The sequence below is a fragment of the Balaenoptera acutorostrata genome, chromosome 9 (assembly GCF_949987535.1).
Source record: "Balaenoptera acutorostrata chromosome 9, mBalAcu1.1, whole genome shotgun sequence".
In the NCBI taxonomy this organism is placed as follows: Eukaryota; Metazoa; Chordata; class Mammalia; order Artiodactyla; family Balaenopteridae; genus Balaenoptera; species Balaenoptera acutorostrata.
Genome location: NC_080072.1, coordinates 32724467 through 32737903, shown reverse-complemented (window position 1 = coordinate 32737903; position 13437 = coordinate 32724467). Strand labels below are relative to the sequence as shown.

The following is a 13437-nucleotide window of genomic DNA, read 5'->3' as shown; positions in this document are numbered from 1 at the left end:
TTACATGTAATGTAGGCAAATGTATCCATCTTTTTCTTTTTCCGTCCTGTTTTAGAAATATTCGCCTACTCTGAGTTCCTATGTTAGCTTCTAAAAGCTATATTCTTATGTAGTTCACAGTGAATAATCCATCTGTAACTGATTTTTAGTGCTTTACTGAGATAAAATTCACATACCATACAATTCATGGCCCATTTAAAGTGTACAGTTTACTGTTTTTAGTATATTCATAGGGGTTGTGTAATCATCACCATAATAGTATTTTAAAATATTTTGTCTTGCCCCAAAAAAACCTGTACCTGTTAGCAGTTACTCTCCATTCTCCCACTCCTCCAATCCTAGGAAATGATTAGTTGATACTCTGTATATATTTGCCTACTATTGAATTTCATATTAATAGAATCATATGATATATGGTCTTTTGTACTAGCTTCTTTCTCTTTGTATAATATTTTCAAGGTTGATCTATGTTGTAGCATGTGTCAATATTTAATTCCTATTTAATGCTGGATAATATTTCATTATATGGGTAATACCACATTTTATTTATGTATTCATCCAGTAGACACTGCATTGTTTCTTCTTTTCTACTATTTTGAATAATGCTGCTCTGAATGTTTCTGTACAAGGTTTTGTATGGATGTGTGTTTTCATTTCCCTGGGTATATACCTAGGAATGAAATTGATGATTTGGTAACTCTATGTTTAACATTAGGAGTAATTGTCAAACTGTTTTCCAAAGCTTCTCCACTATTTTACATCCCCACCAGCAACGTAAAAGGGTTCCAGTTTCTCCATATCCTCGCCAATACTGGTATAATTTTTGTCTTTCTGATTATAGCCATCATAATGGGTAAAAAATGGTATCTCACTATGGTTTTTATTTGCATTTCTCTGTAACTTTCATTATGCTGAAAATCCTTGAAGGTTTATATGGCCATTTGTGTATCTTCTTGAACAAATCTCTGTTCAAAACTTTTACCCATTTTTAAGTGGGTTATTTGTGTTTTTAATTGTTGAGTTATTTATATTCTATGAATACAAGTACCCTATCAGATATATGGTTTTTCAAATATTTTTTTCATTCTGTGGTTTGCCTTTCACTTTCTTGACGGAATTATTTTGCAGCACAAAAGTGTTTAATTTTGATATAGTCCTATTTATATTTTGTTTGTTTAATTGTCACTTGTGCTCTTGGTGTTGTATCTAAGAAATCATAACCTATAAACCCAAGGTCCCAAACATTTACTCATATGTTTTTAGTCTAATAATTTTATAGTTTTCTCATTACATTTAGGTCTGTGTTCCATTTTGAGTTAATTTTTGTGTATGGTTTAAGATAGGGGTCCAACTTCTTTTGCACATGGATATACAGTTGCCCTAGTACCATTTTTTGAAAAGACCATTCGTATTCCCCATTGAATTGCCTTGGAACTGTTGTTGAAAGTCAATTGACCATAAATTTATGGGTTATTTCTGGACTAGAATTGATATTTGACTAGACTATCAATTGAATTGACTAGAATATCAGTTCTAAAAAGTCTATCAAGTCTAAAGTCGGAGTCAAATTAATCTTTTTCATATGGATATCCAATTCATCTGAATCAGCATCACTTATTAAATAGACCATATTTTCACTTTCAATATTTTCTAGCTTTCATAGAATTTTATTTTTTTAGTTTATTAGTTATTTAGATGTTTTATTTTTTAATGTATAAATTTTTTCCCACTATTGTTGTTATTTTTGTTATTAATTTCTAGATCTTACCCAGAGTAGCCACACTCTAGACTTGCCAGCGTGTGTTACGGTTTTCTACCTTTTTTTTCTATCTGGAAGCTAGAGTTTTACATGCTTTCCTGCTAATTCCTCTATGAATTTCAAAAGATGTATGTTTTATTTTATCTATCATTTCTAGGTTTTTTATTGCATGAGGATTTTGAAATTATGTTGTTTGCCATGTTGCTGGAATCACAGCCCTGCTTTTCTATTTTTATGCCCTGTTTCTGAAAATTGGTGCTAGATTTTCCTAGGAGACTTTTACATCTCTGCATTTTCCCCTTCAGACTTTATTTCAGTGGTCAAAAAAGAGTGCTACATTCCAAGGTATGTGTTTTGTATTCCAGCTGATTTGTGAAATTTGATAACACTGATAAGATACTGCTTTTTATTTTGGAATAAGAGCAGCCTTTGTCTCCTGTTTTCTCCTTCATGATGTTAAAGGTGCTTACTGAGGCAGAAGTGAAACAGAGCTCAATTGTCATATACAATTTTCCCTGAAAAGACCTTTGGCTCACTTCAGTGAGTGAATTCAGCTGCCAGATATTTATGTGAGCATTATTCTGAAGGGAAATAAAAACCCTAGACAAAGTTAGTTGAAAAACCTGAGTGATCTTTAAAAAACAGCCTCTTGGAGAAATATTTGGAAAAAAGAAGAGCATCATGTATGTCAGAGCTGTAGGAACCCTTACTTGTTTTGCACCCACTCTTTGATTCTTGGTAGAGGAATTGAGCAACCGAGAGGAAAACACAATTGTCTGAAGACATTCTATGCAGGCATAGAACCATGAGTAAAATCTAAATTCTTTCTTTTCCTTATTTTTATATTTTTTATTTCCTCCTGACGTTTCCTAAACTGATATATTATCCCCCAGTTGTTCCACTGAGAAGTTTGGTGAATGAGACCATAAGCTTTCCTTCCCTTGTATAGTATTTCATAAGATTACTTTTAAAAATCAACCTTTTAATCTTTTAAACCAGATCTTTAACTTTTATCTAATTCATAAACTTTACTGTGACAGACACCCTCTAGGATGGCCTGAATCATCTTTACCTCTTGGTGTTTACTTTCTTGTATAATCCTCTCCCCTATGTACTTGCTTCTAAATACTAGAATAAGGCAAAAGAGATATGTTCCTTCTGTGATTATGTCACATTACATAAGACTCTGTCTTGCTCTCCAGCTCACTCTGGAGACTTTTCCTGTGTGTTTGATGAAGTAAGCTGCCATATTGGGAATGCCCACATGTCAAGGAACAGTAAGAAGCTACTAGAAGCTGAGAATGACCTCCAGCTAACAGCCAGAAAGAAGTCAGATACTCATTCCTTAGCCACAAGGAAATGAATTCTACTAAGAACCTGAGTTATCTTAGAAGTGGATCCTCCCTAGTCAAGTCTAAAGATGAGATTACAGCTTTGCTGACACCTTGATTGCAGTTTTGGGTGGCCCTGACCCAAATATCCACTGAGCCATGCCTGAACTCCTGACCCACAGATATGTAAGATAATATATCTACATTGTTTTTAGCTCCTAAGTTTGTATTAAGTTTTTAATGCAACAATAGATAACTCATACACTTACCATAAAATCTGCTATTCTGATACATTAAAATGCAACCTCATCAATGAATTTTTGGTATACCATTAATGGACCAAATTGAAACCGAAATATACCAGCAGGTGCTTGTCAGCAGGCCAGGGAAATATAATCAACAATATCCTTTTCTGACTGACCAAAACAGATTTGAAGTTTTGAGTAAATTAATTTTGTATAATTCATAAGCATTCATTGAATTAATTCAATAAAAATTTAGTCAACAAGATGCTCTACCAGCACAATTCCAAATATTTGGCTTGACAAAAATATAATGGCCTAATCTCATGAATCTCTTTAGTTTAAGAAGTGATATTTTCAAAAATCACTTTTCTTTTGTACTTATTTATTTCCCTGGCTACACAAAGGGCCCCCTCTTCAGAACTTTCTCCCTCTCCTCTATATTTCTACTTAATAATAATATTGAGTAGAATAATGGTAATAATATTGAGTAGAGTAAATAATAACATCACATAATTGTAATAGTAGTAGTAATAATAAGTAAGTTTATAATATTTTACGTAATTTTTACTCCTGTCATTTATGCATTATCTCATTTAACATATTTATTGTATCCTATGTGTAAGGATGGGGTGTTAAAATGAACAAGAGATCATCCTACTTATGCACATTGCCTTATTACTTAATCATCCCTTCACAATAATTATGTGAACTATTGAACTATTCCTTTTATAGAAAAATAAATTTGACTGCTCTCTGTAACTTGAATCTTATTGCCCCAACTGCAAACCCTACATCTTTATTTCTGTCCATTAAAGTGGTCTTTACTGACGTTCCTCCAAAACACCAGACTTATTTTTGCATAGTACTTGGCACTATCTGGATTATGTCATGTATTTATTCCTTTACTATAACTTCCTTACAGGAGGATATACCTCATTTTGCCTTGTTCATTGCTGTATTCTCAGAGCCTACAAGTATCCTTAGCACCTAGTAGATAAATAAATAAATATACATGTATATAAACATTGTAAAGTAAATATTTCTTGAGCAAATACATTGTCTTATTAGAGAAAAAAGATCATGCAGCAAAATGAAAAGAAACAAAGTCCTTCAGTTTTTACTTTTTTACTTGAAGATGTCTCTTTTTTCCCCAAGATGTAAATTTAATATTTCTAGGAAAGTGGCAATAAGAGACATAGAGTAGCTTGTAAGGTATATGACATTTAACTCGGTCTTTTAAAAAAACTTTCAAAAAGATTTTCTTTTTAAAAGCAGTTTTAGGTTCACAGAAAAATTGAGCAAAAAGTCAGAGATTTCCCGTATACTCTCTGCCCCCACTCACACATAGCCTCACCCATTAGCAACATCCCCGCCAGAGTGTACATTTGTTACAATTGATGAACCCACATTAACACATCATCATCACCCAAAGTCTGTAGTTTACATTAGTGTTCACTCTTGCTGTTGTACAATCTCTGAGTTAACACAAACTTACGATGATATGTATCCATCATTATAGTATCATTCAGAGTAGTTTCACTGTCCTAAAAATCCTCTTAACCCCTGGCAACCCCTGATCTTTTTACTGTCCTCATAGTTTTGCCTTTTCCAGAATGTCATATAGTTGGAATCATACAATATGTTGCCTTTCAAACTGGCTTCTTTCACTTGGCAACTCAGTCACTTCTAAAGCTGAAAAAATTGGTATGATTTAAAAACAAACCATGAAACTCTGAACCCTGTGAAGTTATCAAAAAATAAGGAAAACAGGAATCTTTAATCCTATCTTTTCCCCAAGTGACTCTCTTCCTCTAAAAGTCCTCTCCCTGGGAGAGTGATACTCTAAAATTAGATCCAGGTCAAGATTAGAGTAAGGTCCAGAATTTTTAGGGTGCTTTGTTATTGAAGCTACCATTTGGAGCAAACAGCTTTGTCCCACCAATTACATTATGCTGTGGGCAGGCAAGGCTGCTGAATCCATATGCACTTCCCTCTAGGTCAGGGTAGAAGGCAGTGGCTTGTTTCCTTCCCTATTTTCCCAAGAAGCATGAGCAGTGAGAAAGAAGAGGCACTGACTGCTTCTCCCAAACCTCATTCCTTAACTGGGGCTTACGCAGAGCCACACATCTTGTGTATCCACTAAGTCTCAAGTGAAAGGGAGATGAAGAGACTCCCCATGGGAATCCCAAATGGGACAAGTGGCTCTTAGACTGCCACTAGAGAAGAAGCTTATGACTGATTTCTGAATCCTGCTTTCAGCTCACCTTGTTGCCCTAGCTCTGGCTCTGAAAGAACAGTCAGCAACATCTCTCTCTTCCATGCCCTAAGCTCCATGTATACTGTTATCTGCCAGGCCTCAGAGGGAGCCGTCTGTGGTTGGGTGACAAGGCATCCTTTGGGTTCCTTGAGTGATGTACTGTCTTGTGAATCTTAAAACATTTTTTTTCAAAGTCAGTGTGACACAGCTTGCTAAATATTAAGCCAATCATATTATGGAGGCCCAGCTGCCAAGATATCACAAGCTATCTCTGGGGGTTAATGAAATCAATACCTTACTAGTTATAAATTGAATTCCATGGTTAATAATGATTTTTAATCAGTAGCATGCCATAATTATGAGATATACACACGCAATACAGAACAAGAGTCGGGGTGAAGAAAGTAAAATGAAAATAGGAATAGCATCTCGCTGAGCAGAGAGGGATTATAAAATGCAGTGCTTAAGAGCCGTTGCTTCATCTCAGCCTGCCTGGATTCTAATCCGCACTACAGCTGGCTGACTCTCTGACCTTGGACACTGTTGCGTTATACACGTAACTGGGCTAATGATAAAACTGCCATATTGGGTTCTTATAAGGATTAAATTAGTTGGTATATATAAGTGCTTGGCTAAATTCTTGGCTTATAGAAAAGCTTTGATAAATGTTAGCTATCGTTATGACTATCGATTCAATCTATCGTTAGATATAGATATCTCAAATCCTAATAGTACAAGGTTAGAAAGCTAATTCAGCAAATGAATTATTCTTTTAGTTCTTTAATTAAAATTATTAAAAATTCTCTATTTCCATAAGTGACAACATCAATGGTGGTAATTATAACAGTGATATAAAATGTATGATGCTTTCCAGTGCCCTTGGTTTCCTATCTCAGCAATAGTTGAGAATACAGAGAATGAAAAGACCTTTCCATCCATTTTAAAGTCTGCCTCAATTTTAACATCTGTGATATGGGAAAAACAGTAGTTATCTCTCAGTTTCTGTGAGCATGAAATGTGTTAATATATGCAGAGTGTGTAGAGGAGTACTTGTTTTCTGCTTAGCTTATATTAGTATTATTATTTCTTTAAATGTTAATTAGTTGTTATTTTCTTAAATCTCTGCCAGACTGTAAATAATAGGAGCTGGAATGCAATCATTTAGAGACTCTGCCATCTGATTAGAGTACTCCAGAGTTACTGAAATAGAGGTTTGTATATTTCTGATGGCTGCCTGGATTAGAGGTGGGATTGACTTTCTGTTAAGGAGGCGGTAACACGAGCCTGGCCAGGTTTTGACCAGTAGTGAAACCACACTGTGTAACACTGAGGTCAGATTTTTTGAGATTCCTCAGACTCATAATTAGAGAAGATTTGCATAGAAACGTTTGAATAGTAGTAACATTTCTGGCACATTTTAAGTTAAGGTCGGTGCATTAAAAAAAAAAAAAAAAAAAAAAAAAATATATATATATATATATATGTATATGTATGTATTAATATATTTTTTATCCCCCAGGAAACTCAGAAAATTAAAACATTTTTCTTCTATAAGTACCACTTTAAAATTAAAACTTTCTCTGATAGAAGAGCCAGAATTTTAATTAATCCAGTAGCACTTACTGAATTTACATCTATGTGTGGAATTTCTTTTGAACCATAGTGTAAGCTGTGCTTCCTGTTAATTCGTTTTTTTTTAATAGGGATGTTTTTTGTTGTTGTAAATATGTGATTTTTCTTGACAAAACTGCTTTTCATTTGTCTGAAATGAAAAAAATATAAAAAAACTTTTTTTTTTTTTCTCTGTTAACAGGTAAGGCCAATAACAAGAGCTATTATGAGGAATGGTTTTACTGTGAAATAAATTACAGTTACATATAAAGGCTGCTTGGCTGTTTCTCTAATTAAGGAGTGTAAAGCTAGAACTTCTGAGTAAAGCATGGCATCAGAATCACAGTGTCTGGACTGCCCTCTCCTAGTTTTCCATTAGAGACTGCCAAAAAAGGCTACAGAAACACGAGAGCAAACACCACCACTGGAAACTAATGAAAAAGATTTTCATTATTTGAAGATTTGTAGGATAGGATTAAGAAACACAAGCCTGGAACAGACACTTGGCCTTATTAACTGAAACCAGACTAATGGCACCGAAATTACAGAGGAGACTTGGGCCAACCTGGCCCATGGTCTATCCTTAATTTGGGGTTGCAGTGGCCACACACTCTAGGAAACTAAGCATCTGCTACCCTTCTCAACAGGTGCAGTCTTTTGAATGGGCCAGAGTCATGCCCTGCTTCCTCTGCCCTTCCGCATCTGTGCCTCTCTCTCTAAATCCAAACAAAAACAGAAATACCCGGTAAATGGGCATGGCAATAATTTGTTGCATTCCAAACACCGAAATTTGGATAAACGTAGTGTTGTGGGTAGGAATAGATACTAGTAGCACCTGACACTCTTGCATACTGACAAGAGTGTTTTCTTCTCATTTCCACATATTATGGAAAATAAGTCCAATTTTTAAGAATAGACCAGGATGTCTAAAAAAAATAGTAATAATTATTATTTCTAAAAGACTGGGAAAAAGTTATAAAGCAGGGGTAAATACTACTGGTAGAGATTTAAATTGGTTTAGAAAGTAGTTTGCAATTATCTACTAAAGTTGAAAACAAGCATTCCCTGTGAATCAGCAGTTTTTCTCTTAGGTACATACTTGATAGAAATGTATGGACAGTTGTATTACAAGATATACACATGAATGCCTATTTTAGCTTTATTTGTAATAATTAAGACTAGAAACAGCCCAAATATCCATCATTAGTAGAAAGCACAAATAAGTTTTGTTGTATTCATAGGGTAATATATTATAACAGTGAAAAAATAAACTACAAATATATGAAAATCAGGGATGGATTTCACACCCATAATATTACATGAAAGAAGCCAGACACAATAGATTACTCATTATATATTTGCATTTACATAAAGTTTGAGAAGGACAGAACTCAAATATAATGTTGAAGGATATATCCTTTGGTGATAAAACTGAAGAAAAGTGGGAAAATAGTACCATAAATGACAGGATTATGATTACCTTGGGGGACAGAGGTGCAGAGGGCATCATGATTGAGAGAAAGGATAAAAGGGGGGCATCTGGTGTTTCATGACTTAGGTAGTAGTTATAAAAGTGTTTGTCTTATAATAATTGTTATGCTTCTGTTTGTTGCACTTTTTATTTTGTAATAAATCATGTTTCATAAGTATATATAAAGCATATCTGCTTTCCTTTGCTCTAATTCCATATTCACATTGACATCCTTTGGCTTATTTTTCTATGTTTCTATCTGTCTTTGTCCTGAGAAAGATAACATTCCAAAATGTGAAAGGTGTCATTTGGATCATTAGAAAACAAGAAAAATTCCAACAGGAATTAATGCATTGCATACATTTTTTACCTTGTTTTCTTGTGATAATAGCTAACTTTTTCTTAAGTCTTGTAAAGTGAGTCAGATTACATTGAGAATGCTCTGTATGCATTATCTCATTTAGTCATAACAACAATCTTACAATGTTGATAATATTATTATCTTCACTTCAAAGCTACAGGAATTGAGGCTGAGCAATGAAGTTAAATTACATGTCTAAGGACACAGTTAATTAAAACCCAACTCTGTCTGATCCAGAGCTCAATACCTTAACTGTGTCATACTGCGTTTTACTACCTCAAAGATATGGTTAACAGATAATCAGCAATCACTTGCAGATTAGTGGCAAGATCTAATTTTGCAGTGGCCTGAGGAAGGACTGTGGTAAATTCACCTAGATAATATGACCCTTAATGGCTTCTGATACCCATTAATCAGGTTTCCTCTGGCTATACCCTGACATTCTTCAACTCTGTAACTCAGATCTCTATTACTGCACATGTAAGATAGCAATGTAACTAAACATTTGCAGGCCTATCACTCCATATGTATGCTAAAATCTCTGAAAATATTCAGTGTCTACTTATTTTTATCCCTGGAGTTTAGCACAGCACCTAGCACACATTTGGTGTTCATTAGGTGTTCTTGTTAGATTGAGAAGAATAAATGCTAGAAAAAATATGCATCTCACAAACAAACAGTTACTGCCATAATTTTATTTGAAGAATACCCTAAAAGGCATTCTCATGCAAATAGGCAGACTTCTATTGCAGTTTTGCAAATGGTCTAAAATCTTTGCAAACCTGAGCCTTAACTTGGGTATTCTCAATATATTCTTTAGGAAGACAAGCTTTTCTGAAAGTCTCTGTGCTTACAATGCCTTAAATAATTAAGTGGTTTTCAAAGCTGTTGAAAGATTAGGAACCTGATGGATAATCTGCATCCCAGCTTCTCTGAGAAAAGCTAGTTTTATTCTGTCTTCTGGGAACAATAAACATGAAAAACCTGGTGTAAAATGGAATGCATTCCACATTGTAACTGGAAAACAATTCACTGTTCCAGATGAGTCTTGATTTCATGTTTGAACAACCGTTATTATATCAAAAAAAGAGGTGGTTCTTTTGCTGTCTAGATAATAAATTTCCCATCAATTCTGCTTTTAGGCAACAGATTTGAACGTGGGTTAATCAACATCTTGGTTAATGGCTGCCAAGTATGTATTAAAATAAAATGTAATATTCTTAACCTTAAAATTATGTAGAACCTATATTATGTTCTTTATACATAATTCAGAAGAGATTTCCAAATCTTGCCACGCTTCTTTATTACCATTTTGAAAACTACTTTTCTTTTTGCCTGATAAACTGGTAAAACTCATTATTCATAATTTAGAATGATAAAATAATTAGATACTAAATTAGAATGCTAGTTAATAGAGTTTGTGAACATGTTTACACAGACAGAGACAAAACCTGTGAATAATATCTAAGGTCACTTAGCATAAAATGATGTAGGTTTTTTGGTTTTTGCTTTTTAAATAGTTAGACAGTTGCTTCTCTGGGAGAGGTTAACATTTATTTTGCTTAATCTTAGAGTAACAGATAACGATACCTATCAGGGTTCTACTTTCAGTCCATGCTACTCTTAAAATAGGGAAAGCACATAAAATATTTTAAAACTATCTTATCTTCTCATAGTTTTCCTACCAACCAGTCATGTGATTTCTAGGTCTTCTCATTGAAGGATTTTACCTTCACCTGGGATTAAATATGTTATTATTAATTTAAGATTCAGGTGATACTTAATACTGGACTGGTATTAAGAGGGTGATACACTTTAAGAAAAAGAAAATGCAGAGGAAAAATTTTATATAATCTTATTTTAGCTCAATCTTTGTTTACATTACCATAGAGATTCCTGGAGGCAGTGGGTCATAGTATAAAAAAGCCATGGCTATTGCAGTTCTGCTACAGTTTTGTGATAATTCATCTTATTTGATTATAATTTGATTTGTGTTAATGTTGGAGGGGAGAGGATGAGAAATGACCACATGATATTTTAATGGCCTTATATTTTTGAGGTTATTCCTACCTGGATACACATAACTATGGATTATTCCCTTCTTTCCTTTCCCTTCTTTCCTTCCCTCCTTCTTCCCATAAATATCTATTAATGCTTACTATGTGTCTGGCCCTGGGTTAGATGTTTGACATACTCTGTGAACAAAACAGTAAAAATTTATCACCTTTGTAAAATTTATATTCCAATAGCATAAGGTAGACAGTAAACAAAAGATAATTAATAAATAAATTATTTAGTATTATATAACATGTGGGAATTTAACAGTTGCTAAGGAAAACAGATTAGGAAAAGTAGGATCAAGAATGGAATATCATGGAAAGCAGCTGGAGGGTCTTGAAGAGAGGAGTTACATAATGTCATTTAAAATGCAGAGGATCACTCAAGTGTCTTAACTGTCATGTTGAGAAGAGACTTTAGAGGAGCAAAGACAGAAGCTAGGAGATGAGTCAGACTATTATAATAATGTAGTCAATACATGATATATCTTAGAAAAGAGTAGTAATGAAGGTGTTAGAAAGTGGTCAGATTCTATATATATTTTGAAGAATTTTCTGATGATCTGAATATTAGATGGGTGAAAAGAGAGGAAATAAAGATGACTCGACATTTTTGATCTGAGCAATTTAAAGGATAAATTTGCAACCAATCAGAATAAAGAGGGTTTTGGGAAACATCTGCTTGGATAAAATAAGGAATTCCATTTTGGACAGTCAACTCTGAGATGTCCATTAGACATCCAAGTGAAGAAATCAGGAAGGCAGTTGGATACACAAGCCTATGGATATTAATTATATAGTCAGCATATAGATTGTTATTTAAAACCATGAGACTGAATGAAATCACAAGGAAGGGAATGCAGATAAAGAAGGCAAGGGAATCAATGACTGTTCCTTTAACAAATCAGAGGAAGAGAGAAATAATCAAAAGCTGAGAACAAGGAACCATTTAAGTAGGAAAAAATCCAAATAAATGAGATGCCTTGGGAGTGCAAAGGAAAGAAACGTATTTCAAGGTGGAGTGAGTGATTCAACTACTGAAAGGTAAAGAAGAGGATAGAAAATTGATTAATGGGATACATCAATGAGTATGTCATTGGTGACGCTGGCCAAAGAAACCTCTGGAGTGGTGGAGGCAAAAGCACTCTAAAGTCTGAAGTTAATTGTGTCTTCTCTGGCCATAAATCCTCAGTGTCTCCATCCTACAGGACCTGTAAATGGCCTTTTGGCCAGTTAGCCTTTTATTACTGCTCAAGCCCCAGACCTAGTAATCTGCACTTATATATGCTTCCTTGTCTTTTTCAATATAGTTGTCAAGACCACCATCAAATAGGTGAGAGTTCTAGTTTCACTATTGCCGTTTCCATGACATCTGGGATGTCACTTAACCTCTTTGGCTTCTGGTGCTCATATCAATATCTACCTTAAAGAATTATGAGAATAAAGCACTTGGCACACTGCCTGGCACTATAATAAGTGATCAGTTAGTGACAGCTATTATTATCATCATTATTATGCAACTACAAGGCCTTGATGACTCTGCTGGAGTTGTTAGTCACTTTATAGTATCCAATAAAATAATCCTGGGAATCTCAAAATCTTTTCATTCATTGAAGAAAGGGCTATGCAAACCTTCTTGTCCTTGAACGTGGGAGTCTGTAATACCCCCAAATTCACACACATGAACCTATTCTCTCTAAAAAGACAGCTCCTGAGCAGCCTAACCTGTCCCTATAGGATGGCAGTCACTCAGATATCTTTTTTGTTGCTTCACCTGGATGACTCCTTGGCCACCAGGTTACTCTGGTCCTCACTTTTTGACCTCAAGCTGCATGTATGTCCCAAGTAGGCTCCTCCAAAGAAGTTGGAGATGCCTTTGTCTGAAATTATCAGATAGCTCTCCAAATGTTAAGACATTTTTGAATCTCAAGAATGCCTGTAAGGGGAAAAATGGAATAGAGAGTTGGTACAGATATTTAAAAAGCTTGATGGAAAATGTGGAGAAAGAAGGATAATGTATATAATAGTTAAGAACATGGACCGGGAGTCAAACTTGAATTCAAGTAATGCTGGCAAAGTGCCAGCCTCCCCGAAAAAGACCATCGTGAAAATCAGTTGATCATAAAAACTAATTTTATTAAAGTTACAGCAAGTAAGGATACCATCTGGGTAGTCTTAGTAGTGTTTTAAAAAGATGAAGTTAGGGAAGAGTTTTCAGAGGGTTCTAGGACCTGGACTGGGGGATTTTAAGGTAAATCTTGCAAGGGAGGAAGTTGGTTGAAAATTGGTCGGAGTCTGTGAAAAACAGCTGGGGTAGGTGGACAGAGCAAGGGGAGGACCTTAAA

At 34.6% G+C, this 13437-nt stretch overlaps 1 protein-coding gene across 1 annotated transcript in view; it reads left to right on the top strand.

Moving 5' to 3' along the window:
• The window catches only part of ANO3 (anoctamin 3), a 158559-nt gene that overhangs the window by 28076 nt on the left and 117046 nt on the right, over nucleotides 1-13437 (top strand). The window lies entirely within an intron of this gene.